The following is a 14,148-nucleotide window of genomic DNA, read 5'->3' as shown; positions in this document are numbered from 1 at the left end:
GGTTGCACCAGTTTAGACTCTCATTAGCAGTGTGATCATTTCCTTTCCTCTGATCTTAACCATCTTTAGATGTCATTAATTTTCTTGATGATAGCCATTGTAACCTGGCTGAGTAGTCATATGTTATTGTTCTAATTTGCATCGCTAATGGCTAAGGATGTTGAACACTATTAAATAGGTTCATTGGCCATTTACATTTTTCTCTTTTGAGAATTATTTATTCAGTTCATTAGCCCATGTACTGATTTGATTTGAAGCTTGTGGCGTTTAATTTTTACATTTTTGTGCATTCTAGTTCTTAACTGTGTATGTGAACTAGTATGGGAAAAATTGTCTCTTCAGTCTGTTGATGATTTTCCTTGCTTTGTAAAAGCTTTTAGAGACTAGGTAGAAATTTTAGCAGTTAAAGATGACTTCTTGAAAATCCTACTGGTCCAGGTTAGATTCCTCAGTACCCATATAAATCCAGAAGTACAAATTAACATGTATGACTGGATTGTGTAAGTAGTGGCTGAAGGTCACACCCATTCTCATATTCTATTTCTCTGCTCTCTATTTCTCTCTCATGCTAAAATAAACAAAAATATTTTTAAAATATTTTTTAATTTCATGTGATTCCATTTGTTAATTTTGACATAGGAGTCATTTTAAGAAATTCCTTGGCCATACCTAATCTTGAAGCATATACTCTGTGCATCCTAGGCTTTGTATTTATGTCTTTATTTATTTTGAAATTGTGTGTGCGGTATTGTTGTTGTTGAAAGATTTGCCTCTAATTCCATTCTACCTAATGTGGATTTTCAATTTTCTTAGCAACCTTTGTGGGAAAGACTGTCTTCCCCCCTCCCCCCGATGTGTGTTTTTAACATTTTTTTTCAAAATATTAAGTGGCTATAGCTACATGTGCTTACTTCTGGGTGCTCAATTATATTGTGTCTGTTTAATGACAATAACAGGCTAATTTTGCCACCTGCCTCTGTAGTTTTATTTGAGGTCAGATATTGCTATACCTCAAGCATTGGTTTTGTTGTTTTTGATTACTTTGGTTCATCATTGTTTGGATTTTCATTTGAATTTTATGATTTTTTCTAGCTTTATAAGGAATACTATGTTAATATTGATGATAGTGAGTGGAATCTGTATGTTAATTTTGTCATTGCAGCTATTTTTGCAACATTACTTCTGCTAATCTGAAAATGGGAGGACTTCCCATATTCTAACATCTTCTTCAATTCACTACTTTGGTGTATTAAAAGTTTTCTTTATATGGTGGTGCATGCCTTTAATCCCAGCACTCAGGAAGCAGATAGAAGAGGTAGGAGGATTGCTGTGAGTTTGAGGCCACCCTGAGACTAACAGTGAATTCTAGGTCAGCCTAGGCTACTGTAAGACCTTACCTCAAAAGAACAAAAACAAAACCAAAATAATAAAAACAAAATGGTTTTCATTAGAGCAGAGTTTCACCTCCTTGGTTACATTTTGTCTAGTTATTTTTTGGAAGATGATATTTTTTCCAATTTTTGTTGGAAAATCTGCCATTATTATATAGAAATACTACTGATTATTGTATTTTTACTTCCTTCCTGATTTATTCAAAAGCTCATGTTATTGATTCAAAGGATAATGTTTGGTCTCCAGGTATTTCATTATTGCTATGGTGTCACTCACCATTTATTTCTAGTTTTACTTCACTATAGTCTGATAAAATAAAATAAATTATTTCAATTATTTTATTCCTCAGTAATTTATTTTCACCTTACAATTTTATCAATTATACTGAAAATTCCATGAGTTTCTGAAACTCATATCCTATCTGCTGAATGAAATATTCAGCATAAATCTGTTAAATTCATTTGGCATCTGTGGTGTCATTTAGATTTGAAATTTCTTTACTCATTTTTAGTTTGGGTGTCATTTACAAAGTTGAGAGTGGAGTACTTAAGTCTTCCACTACTGTTGAAAAGACAGAAATGTCTTTTCAAAACTTTCAGCATTTTTTATCATTTTTTTGTTTGTTTTCTTTTGCTTCTATTTTTATGAGCTCAGAATCTCTAACATTCAGTGCACAAATATTTAAAATTGTTATTTTTTTACTTTTTTGGTTTTTTAAAATTTTTTATCTATTTATTTCATAGCTACAGACAGAGAGGAAGAGGCAGATAGAGAGAGAATGGGTGCACCAAGGCCTCTAGCCACAGCAAAAGAACTCCAGATGTGTGTGCCCCCTTGTGCATCTGCCTAACCTGGGTCCTGGGGAATCAAGCCTCGAACTGGGGTCCTTAGGCTTCACAGGAAAGTGCTTAACCACTAAGCTATCTCTCCATCCCTAAAATTGTTATTTTTAATGAGTTGTTCCCATTTGAAATGCAGTCATCATCTATATCACTGAGTAGTTTGTTTTTATTTGAAATCTGCATTATCAGATATAATAATAGCTATGCCAATTTGTTTATGACTTTCATGAGCATTGTAAGTTGGTGTCATGCTGAGATTTGGTATCATGAATATATCTCAGAGTTATTAGAAATCCTGATCATGCTCCCTTATAATAGTTTTTTCTTTATGTATATCTGAGATTACTGTTGACTCAATTCATTCCTGATATTCTTTCTTGTTTCTGGTTGTTTTGATGTTGTTTTTCATTATATTTTTATTTGAATTATTGACTCCAACTTTTGTTTTTAATTTTTTCGTCTCAATTATCTTCCTGACTTTTAAAAAATATCGTCGCATGCATTTTTAAATTTATTTTTATTACATAGGACATATTTAATATGTAAACAACACATTTTGGTACCATACTCTTCTGTTTTCTGAAGAGGGCTTCCTCATTGGGAATGCAGATCAACCATCCGTTCTCTCATTCCTGCCCCTTTTCTGAAGAGGCCCTTCTCCTTGGGGATATAGGTCAACCCTATGGGGATTGTGGGTTATGCATTATAGGGGCAGCAGTCAGTTATGGGGGAAGGCAGTGTCTCTGCAAAATGTCCCAACTATGGCTCTAACAATCTTTCTACCCCCTTTTCTGCAAAATTCCCTAAGCCATGGTATGTGAGTTTTAAGTCTACCTCAGTGACTTAAAACTTAGGAGGCTCTGGATCTCTGCTTTGGTAGGTGTTGAGTGTCCTCAGTGTTTGTCTCCTTTGCCTTTGTGCTGATATCAGGTTCACTAAGAAAGCAGCACTCTTGATCATTTCCCCAATTCCTCTGTGGTTTCAGCTGGGGCCAGGGTGAAGTGCACTGGGTCATTTATCTCCTCAGATCCCCCTCCCATGTGAAAAGCAGAAACAGAATCTCCAACAGAGAGTGAAGTCAGCACCAATATAGATGTGAGGAAGGTAATAGAGAAAATATTATAGAATAAGTATAGTAAAAGCAGCATAAAACCCTTGACTGTGAGATACAAATTAAAACACATAGCCAAGTGCCAAAGGCATAAATGAGCAACTAATGAAAAGGCATAAAATAAAATAAGCAAAAACATGACATCAGTTAGCAGTTCTTCCTAGTTGGGAACATACGGTATCTCCCCTCCTATGGGTTTTCTGTTGTCTCAATCTCTACTTGTTTAGGAATAATGATTATCTTCGTAGTTCAAACATGTTGGTGTATACTTCAAAGTGAGAAAAATCTTCTGTGATTAAATCTTCCTGGCAGAATTCTCCATGCTAAAACCCTCTACCTGCAAGCTACAGGCCTTCCTGTGACTGACACCTTGAAGTGTTGTGGAAAGACTCCCTAAATGTGTGTGTGTGTGGGGGGGGTGGGGATATGTGTTTCATGTACAAGTACATTTTTCTGTGTGGGTTGTTCAGGTAATGAGTGATTTGGAAGTTGGGGATGATATCAAATATCTCAGCTTCATGTCTAGACCCAAACAGCAATGGTACCATAAAATTTTACATCCTAAAAGGCAGACCAAATGGTTGAACCTTCACCAGGCCCTTAGAGGGAACACCTAAACCACAAGGTACTGGAGAGGGTATGATTAATATTGACCTTAATCTTCTACAGCATCTCTCTCTTCTAACTCTTTTATATCAGTTACCTTTTTCTTCCTTCTCTTAGCGGACACTGACCTGTAACTCCCAGCATGTGGCTATCATCCACAATGAGTTTTTGATCAGAGATACCTACAAGGTTTCCTAAAAAAATGACAGATTTCTGTCAGAGTATTTGATGACCCACCAAAGGTTAGTGGTAAGACCCTACTGCTGAAGACACCATATGCAGTTGACATATAAAATGGAATGACATGGCTGGAAGCTGGAAGAGAGTCAGTCCCCAGTCACCATGTCTAGTGCCAGAAGGTGCTACATGGGCGACTGGGGGAAAATGACCAATATCTGCCCAAACAACTCATGGTCTAACTCGTCGTGATGTTCAAACAATTTCAGTAGTGGCACACAGCCATGGTGGGAAACCAACTGCTCTTGATCTGGCTAACTAATTCACTCAGTGTAACGGGACCCATAGCAGGAGCTGGGAAACAAGTCAGAACCATATCCAAATGTGAGCTTACTCTCTGTTATCAAGCTACCACCAATTGTGAGCTACAAGAGGGTCTACACCTATTAAATTCTCCATAAAAAATAAGGGTTATCCTATTTATCTGGTCTAACTTTACTCTCTGTTGGAGAATCTGCTTATCTTTTTCAGATAGACACAGATCCTAAGGAGAGAACCACCTCATCGTACCTCAAAGAAATGGCTTGTTGCCAGCAGGCCAAATGAGCCAATGGGTGCAATAGTGGCATGTCTGTCATGGTGGAAACCAACTGATCTCCAATTGGACTGGAGGCCAGCTCCATGGAGGGGGGGAGCACATCCCTGATACTGAAAACTTAAAACAGGGGTAGTCATGAGCCCTAGGGGTATAACATCTGCTGATCTGGAAAAATGTATATACTATGCTTATCAAACTGCCCAGTATGCACTTCTCTTAGTATTTATACCCTTATATTAATGCTACTCTCACTTTGGGTAGAGGATCTTCTCTTTTCTGATGGCAGTGACCTTGGGATGACTCAGAAGGTATCATAGTGCTGGAAAGAAGTGACTGGAGTACTGAGTAACATCTCAATCACAACTTCCAAGGCTCAGGGTCTAATGCAGAAGAGGTGGTGGAAAGAATGTAAGCGCCAAAGGAAGGGTTGGACTCCTTACAACATGCTCCCTCCAGACATAAAATGGCCTGGATATCCATGACCTCATAGTCCCTGACACTACCTACACAATAACATCATAAGAGGAGTGAAAGATCAAGACATCAAAATAAAAGAGCGACTTATTGAGATGGGGAGGGGGTATGATGGGGAATGGAGTTTCAAAGGGGTAAGTGGGGGAATGAGGGTATCACCATGAGATATTCTTTTAAAGATGTTCTTTATTTGTTCTTTGAATATGGATGTGTGCAATCTAAAAATAAAAAATTCAAAACACAAATACAGGTGTCAGTCCTTCAAAATTTCAGTTGTGATCACAAAGGCATGCTATAATATGTGCATACTATATTTAACATATTTTTTATAATCATGGAAGTTGATAATAAAAAAACTTGGAATGACTTAGATGGCACCATGGTGTTGAGAAGAAGTGACATAGGAGCACTCAGTACTGAAATATTTCTATCATACCTTGTAAGGCTTAGGGTCCATTGTGGAAGAGATGGTGGAAAGGATGTAAGGGCCAAAGGAAGGGAAGGACTCCTTACAATATGTTCGTCCAGACACAAAATGCCCTGCATATCCATGACCTCACAGTGCCTGACACTACCTACTCAAGACTATCATAATGGGAGGTAAAGATCATGACATCAAAATAAAAGAGAGACTTATTGAGAGGGGGGAGGGTATATGACGGAGAGTGGAGTTTCAAAGGGGAAGTTGGAGGGAGAGAAGGAATTACCATGGTATATTGTTGACAATCATGGAAGTTGTTAATAAAAACATAAAATTTAAAAATGTTATTAAGGATAATAGTAATAATAAACATAAAAGAAGAGCAAATAAAGGAAGTTAAAGCTATTAGAATCAATAGAAACCTAGTATTAAAAGAAATGATAGGGTAAGAGAGATGGCTTAGTGGTTAAGGTGTTTGCCTATAAAGCCAAAGGACCTCAGTTCAGTTCTCCAAGACCCATGTAAGCCAGATGCACAAGGTAGAACATGCACCTGGAGTTCATTTGCAGTGGCTGGATGCTCTGGCACACCCATTCTCTCTCTCTCTCTCTCTCTCTCTCTCTCTCTCTCTCTCTCTCTTTCTCTCTCTCTGCCTCTTTTCCTCTCTTAAATAAATATATAAAAATAAAACATTAAAAGGGCTAGAGAGATGGCTTAGTGGTTAAGCGCTTGCCTGTGAAGCCTAAGGACCCCGGTTCGAGGCTCAGTTCCCCAGGTCCCACGTTAGCCAGATGCACAAGGGGGCGCACGCATCTGGAGTTCGTTTGCAGAGGCTGGAAGCCCTGGCGTGCCCATTCTCTCTCTCTCTCCCTCTATCTGTCTTTCTCTCTGTGTCTGTCACTCTCAAATAAATAAATAAATAAATAAATAATTTAAAAAAAACATTAAAAAAAGAAAACATATTTATGGCAAACCCATGAAAAAAATTAAAATTTAACCCATTTTTCTTTAGTGAAAAGAATTAATGGTATTTAAGAATTTTGAGTATGTAAATTTGATAACTATGTAGCATAGGAAACTGAAATATAGTTCAATCTCATAGACTTTATTGATTATTGTTGGCTATTATACTAATAAAATTTTTAATTTTGTTTATTTTTATTTTATTTGAGAGCAACAGACAGAGGGAGAAAGAAGCAGAGAGAGATAGAGAGAGAATGGGCGCACCAGGGCCTCCAGCCACTGCATACGAATTCCAGATGCATGCACCCCCTTGTGCATCTGGCTAACATGGGTCCTGGGGAATCAAGCCTCGAATCAGGGTCCTTAGGCTTCACAGGAAAGTGCTTAACCGCTAAGTCATCTCTCCAGCCCATAATAAATTTTTAATAACTAAAAATTCAGTCACTATTTTCCTTTTGAAATTTCTTTCTCTCCTTAATTGACAATAACCATCACTTATTGTTTCCTACTTTTTATTTAACACAGGTACAAATAATAGAAGATAATCTCACATCATATTTTAGCCAAAACACTAAATAAACTGAAGAAAAAAAATATTGAAAGTCACAAGAAAGAACCATTATGTCACATATAAAGGCAGCCCCCTTTACTATAACAGCTGATTGACAATGGAAATTCTAAAAGCCAGGAGGGCTTGGAATGGTGTATTTCAATAATAAAGGATCACAGTTACAAACCCAAAGTACTATACCAGTAAAATTTTCCTTTCATACTAACAGAAAGGAAAGCTTTCCATTATAAAGCTGATGAAAGGAATGCATGAGCATTAAACCATCTCTACAAAGGAAACTGGTTGGAATACTTCATGTCAAAGAGAAGAATATGCCTATTCAGGAGGCTACAGGAGGAAAAGTTCAAACTTAGATGTTTTGAAGCAAATGAAGACCAATAAAATATCAAATTCCACCACAAAATCATCATTATAGGGATTAACTCATGCTTTTCAATAATGTCTGAATAGTTATTGTCCCAACTGTTCAAACAAAAGACACAGCTGGGTCAGAAAGCAAGATACATTATTTTTCTGTTTTCATGAAATTTACCTCACCATCCAAGACAAATATTACTTTATGGTAAAGGGACTGAAAAAGATATTCCAAGCAAATGGAAGCATGAAGTAAACATGTGTTTCATTTCTAACATATGACAAAATATACTTTAATATATTTTTTAATTTATTTGAGAGAGAGCAAGAAGCAGATGAGAGAGATTGGGCACTCTAGGGCCTCTAGTCACTGAGGGAGCGCCTGACGCGTGTGCCACCTTGTGCATGTAGCTTTACATAGGTACTGGGAAATGAAACCTGGCCCCTTGGGATTTTCAGGCATGCACCTTAACCACTAATCCATTTCTCCATCTCCAAACAGACTTTAAACCAAACTTAATCAGAAGAGACAAAGAAATTCACTTCATACTAAGCAAAAGAACAATTTACCAAGAGAACATTAAAATTATAGACATATGTATACAAAATACAGATGCACCTAATAGTATTATTTTTTATCTATTAAATATAAAATCAGAAATAAATGCCAGTGCAATAATAGGTGAATTCAGTAGTTCACTATATTGTTCATTTAGACAGAAACTGAGCAGAGAAACTCATGATGATTTGTTTTGCTTTACAAGTTTATTATATTATACAAGGACATGCTGAACAGAAACAAGAAATATTGACAGGGCCAGCATATCACTACTGTGTAGTGCATACAGTGGAGTTTGAAGAGTCTATAAGCAATATACCTGCTATAAAGAAGGTTTGTAATCAAAATTCTTTATTTATTTATTTATTTATTTATTTATTTATTTATTTATTTATTTATTTATTTATTTGAGAGCGACAGACACAGAGAGAAAGACAGATAGAGGGAGAGAGAGAGAATGGGCACGCCAGGGCTTCCAGCCTCTGCAAACGAACTCCAGACGCGTGCGCCCCCTTGTGCATCTGGCTAACGTGGGACCTGTGGAACCGAGCCTCGAACCGGGGTCCTTAGGCTTCACAGGCAAGCGCTTAACCGCTAAGCCATCTCTCCAGCCCTAATCAAAATTCTTATAATTGTATTGCTAAGCCTTAAATAATGTACACAAGTACCCTTTGGAAAAATACTTTTGACTTAACACTGTACTCTGGCACATTAACATTTTAACATAAGCCATCAAGTTATTTTGTTACCTGAAGATAACCTCTCTGAAATTACTTTTTCTAATCTATCAAGTCAAATTTATATGTACACAAAAACTTCTGTAGTCAGTTTGAAGTATGATATAAGGCACCAAATTCAAGGAACACAATAAGCAAAATTAAAATTTATTAATAAGTACCTCTAATTCTCATGACATTTACTTCAAACAATGTGTCCCTTAATCATCCTATATGTGTGTTCCCCAGTGGTCTCTGTCTGGGTGTTCCCAGATTTTTAGTACCTTATTCAAAGAATGGGAAGAGAGATATGCAATGAGGAAAGCAGTGAGAACCTTTATTATGAACAATGGGTAGTCTAAGCCTGAGTACACTGCCAAGAGGGGCAGCAGTTCTCCTGAGTGGGAAAGTCCACAAGAACCCCATGTTATTGAGTTTCTTTTAAGGAGTCCATGAGGAGTGGTCAGTTGCTATTTGGTATAGTTAGAGCACCTCTCTGTTGTCATTAACAGAGTTGAACTAGATGACTTTTTTCCATATTGCATATTCCCTTCCAAATATGCATCTTGTTTTATATGCATTCCTAATTATGTATAGGTTTGAGATAGAAAATAGTGGATTCTCCATAAAAATTCATGTAGAAGATGTGTTTTGCCTTACTGCACACACACCCAAAGCCAATCCAGTTCAGATTAAACCCCCAAGTGTCCTGATGCCAGATATATTTTGGAACATATCTGAATAGAAACTGACTACAAAAGCAGTGTACCCAAATATTTCTATAGGGTCAGGAGGCTTATTCCATTGTTTCAAGTATGATGTACATGAAACTGATGCAGGTTGCATGGCCCAGGTTGCCACCAGGTTGGTAGATGAATTGTTAGTGAAGGGGTGTCTATTGTTCAATCCAAGTGCCATACCTGGCTAGTAAACTATTTCCTGTACTTGCCTGCCTCAAGGTGATTCATGAGAGGTTCTCCATGCTTACCAGACAAAGAAAATATACATCGTTGGATCTTATAAGCAAATAATCACATATTGAATCCTGGCCCTTCCAAAAGAATTCTGGCTATTCCTAGAGAAGTGGAATCTCAGGACACAGAAATTCAGGCAGAATTCTTCTTTGTTAATTTCACTTGAAAATATAGACAATCAGAGTTCCAGATCCACCCTGATACATGGGCCATTACTCAGGTAATGGCTAGTATTCATTAGAGCAGAAAGAGTGTTTTTCAGAAACGATTTGGGGAGACAATTAAAGAAAATAATGTGATCATTAGTATTGAGAAAAAAAAAAAAATATATATATATATATATATATATCACCATGTCTTTCAGTATACAAGTAGGAAAGATGATTGTTTAGGAGTTTCTGAGGCTGGGAGGAGACTGTTCCCCACCTCTCAAAAGTTAATTCTTTCTTGGGCTGGAGATATGGCTTAGCAGTTAAGCGCTTGCCTGTGAAGCCTAAGGACCCTGGTTCGAGGCTTGGTTCCCCAGGACCCACGTTAGCCAGATGCACAAGGGGGCACACGCATCTGGAGTTCGTTTGCAGAGGCTGGAAGCCCTGGCGTGCCCATTCTCTCTCTCTCTCCCTCTATCTGTCTTTCTCTCTGTGTCTGTCGCTCTAAAATAAATAAATAATTTTTTTTTTTAAAAAGTTAGTTCTTTCTTAATGGCTGTCCTTTTGAATAAGGTATACATAGTGGCCACTAGAGCTTAGTTGCTAACACTAAAACATACATATCTCCCAATACTGATATAGCCCACTTTCTATAGCAAATGAGACAATATGCAAGCTGATGGCAGGTTGATTATCTCACATTTCTTTGCTTTTTTAAATTATAGGGCTTTGGTCTTGCAAATAGATCCTTTCTCTAAATGGAGAAATATGGAAATGCCTTTTACACCTCACAGAATTCCTGAATTACTTAATCATGTAACAATTTATCATAAAATCTTTTTATATTTCACCTTATAGCTATTTCAAATAATGAGTAAACATTCTGAGAAGAAGACAGCAGCTGGGTAAGTACAACGTGTGGCAAAGTACTGTCCTTTCTGATGTTAACTCTGTGTTACTGAGAGGTGTTACAGCACCTTTCTCCTACGCCAACACTCATTATGGACCCCAGAGATAAGAAGCTGTTTACACTATGGACCTTGATTTGGCAGTAGCAAAATCTTGTTTCTTATCTTCACAGTATTCTCTGTAAAGGTATAAACATTCCTGCCCCTAAGGGAAAGATGTTCTCTACAAAGACTGAAATTGCTTTGATTACCTGGGAAACTAAGCATTTTGTTGTCCTGCTGCTGGAGAAGTAGGCAGACAGGATGCTTCATCTTCTCTGCTGTTCTGCCACCCAATGAAGGCACAGAGAGGTATGCTGCAGCCTAATAGATCATATTTTTTCTTTTGTATTTTGGAATTAAAGCATATTGAAAAATTAGAATGCTCACACTGAGATAATTAGTCTTTTACAAAGGAATTGAAAGATCTTTTCCACAAAGAACCATGACTAGATGTAGTAAGAATAAAAATAAGGGGTATGGGCACTGGACAGGGAAAGAGCAGATATAGATGCCAATTATAAGGATGTGAATATTTTCACAGGCAAGCATTATAATAACTATACACAATTACTTACATATACATATGTATGTGAACATATATATATTGTGTTCATATATTACATTTTCCAACTTTCTCCTAACTAATCTATTAGCATCAATGTCATTAGCGAATTAGTCAATAATAAAAGACTATTGTGATTGAGCTAGAAAAGAAACAAAAGCCACTCAGAGATGAATGGACTGGGTTATAAAACTTTTTTTTTTTAATCATGTATACACATTGTATGAACACATCATGTGTTAGTACCAAAATAATATTCCCTTCTCTCAGGCCCCATTCCAGTGAGGGCCCTCATCAGTGGGACTCCCCATGGGGTTGTGAGTTACAAGTTCTGAGAGTAGCAGTCATCAATCATTGTAGCGGAAGGACAAACCCTCTAGATATTCCCTCCCAACCTGTGGTTCCTACAGTCCTTCCTCCCCCTCACCACAGAATTCCGAAGCCTTGATGGGTGTGTCTTGAGTCTGCTCTAGTACTGAGTTCTCAGGAGCTTCTAGATTTCTGCTTTGATACATGTGGAGTAACGTCAGTGCCTGTCTCCATCACCCTGGCACAGGTTGTCAAGCTCACCATGAGAGCAGCACTCTTACACATCTCACCAATTCTGCTTTTGAGAGAAATAAGATTAACTTTTGATTTTGGATGGATAGTTTGACAAGTTAAGCAAAACTTGATGACATTACATTCATCAGGACTTAAATATCAAAAACAAAGTGTTGCTCTTTGTAGGACTTTGTGGCTAATTAGATATCTCCACTCAGGAGAACTGTTTCCAGAATATGCTTGATTATAAGTTCATGGGATACATTTTTTTTCCATGAGAGAATTTCCAAATGCTTAACATGTTTGAACTAGAGAATCCTCAATTTCTTTATCACCATTTGGACAGTTACTTAAAGACCTCTGTTCTTTAAGCAGAAGACTTCAGTTCATCATCTACGATTTTCTGTGGAAGCTCCCCAGACAATCACTGGAAAGTTTTCCTCAATTCCACACCAAATTAGTTACAAAGTCTTGAAAACATCTCATTCTATATACTCAATTGCAAGTGGCATCTGTTTTTCTAGCTGAATCCAGACTGATATTCAATTGTATTTCATGGAGGACTAAAAATGGAACACATGTGCTCTGTGTCAACTGGAGGTTAAATCCAGATAATTGTTCAACCTGCTGTTTATTCGTATCAGACTTACCCTTTACATGGTAAGAAGACTGAAAAAAATGTAAAAAATTCTAAAAAAAAAAATCCCAAGTAAATTTTACTTTCCTAAATTACATCATACTTAGCAAAGCAATTATCTTTAAATATTCAAGGTCTTCAGGTACTTAGCTAGGACACTGAACCATTGGATATTTTTCTACTTTTATCAGATCTTCTTCTGAGAGATTTGATCAAAGAAATGATGATGAGATACTCAAAATTTCTGGATATTAGCTATGATAAAAATTTGATAAGAGGATAAATAAAAATAGTAGAGTAAAAATATTAGATAAATTATAATTCTTTGTTTGATTAGATTTTTAAAAATTTTTTGTAGGCAAGCACCTTAACCAATAATCCATCTCTTCAGCCCTAATTAGTTATTGTTGGGCATTAACTATTTATAGTTTTGCAATAATGAGCATACGTGATATAGTTTCTTTCTTTCTTTCTTTCTTTCTTTCTTTCTTTCTTTCTTTCTTTCTTTCTTTCTTTTCTTCCCCTTCTTCTTCTTCTTCTTCTTCTTCTTCTTCTTCTTCTTCTTCTTCTTCTTCTTCTTCTTCTTCTTCTTCTTCTTCTTCTTTTTTTGTATTTTGTTTTTCAAAGGTAAGGTCTCATTCTAGCCCAGGCTGACCTGGAATTCACTATGTTGTCTCAGGGTGGCCTTAAACTCATAATGATACTCCTATCTCTCCTTCCCAAGTGCCCAAGTGCTGGGATTGAAGGTGTGCACCACCATGCCCAACTGAAATACAGTTCCTTAAATACCTATAATGCTATTATGCCTTTAAAATATGTCTTTCCTGAAATGTACTTTCTCTGCTAGATTTAAGATCACATTTTTATAGAAAAATTTTATTCAAACTATAATCAAAATCCATTGATAAGCAGAGCAAAATACAGAGACTGAAATCCTTTGATTGCATGGCTCAACAGCCTACTTACATGATTTTTATGTTTTATTATTTTTCTTTTTATAATGGCTATGTGCTGCAAAAATTGCAGGCTGTGCTGATGGTAAGTGATCAAACATAACCATAACTGGGGACATACTATATATGTTATAATATTAGTAGTACTGACTGGAAAGTAGTCAATAGAAAATTATAACATTTCAACAACAACATTTTAAGAATGATGCTCTCAATTCACTTAATGTTATTTACAACTGACCACTTACTTGAGAGAAGTAGCAAGATATATTTCCTCTTGACAGTAATCCCTGATATTGATTTTTAAACTCTACTTCAGCTAACACAAATTGACATTTATATCACTAACTTTGCAGGGATGAAAATTTAAGGAGTCTACTGCTATACACTGAGGTGAGCAGGTTTACACAACATAAAAAGCTCTCCATGAGCTCTAAGGAAGAAAATGGACATGAAAACATTTCTTGTTTGATGTAATAATGTAGTTGCACAGTGAATTATACTTTTTATCACAACTGATACAGAGATAAACATTTTAGTGACTGTATTTGGAAACATCACCTCGTTGGGCAAAGTGGTTGATAGGTGTAATGTAA

Source organism: Jaculus jaculus, chromosome 13, assembly GCF_020740685.1.
Source record: "Jaculus jaculus isolate mJacJac1 chromosome 13, mJacJac1.mat.Y.cur, whole genome shotgun sequence".
NCBI classification, from domain to species: domain Eukaryota; kingdom Metazoa; phylum Chordata; class Mammalia; order Rodentia; family Dipodidae; genus Jaculus; species Jaculus jaculus.
This window is presented reverse-complemented; position numbering follows the sequence as displayed.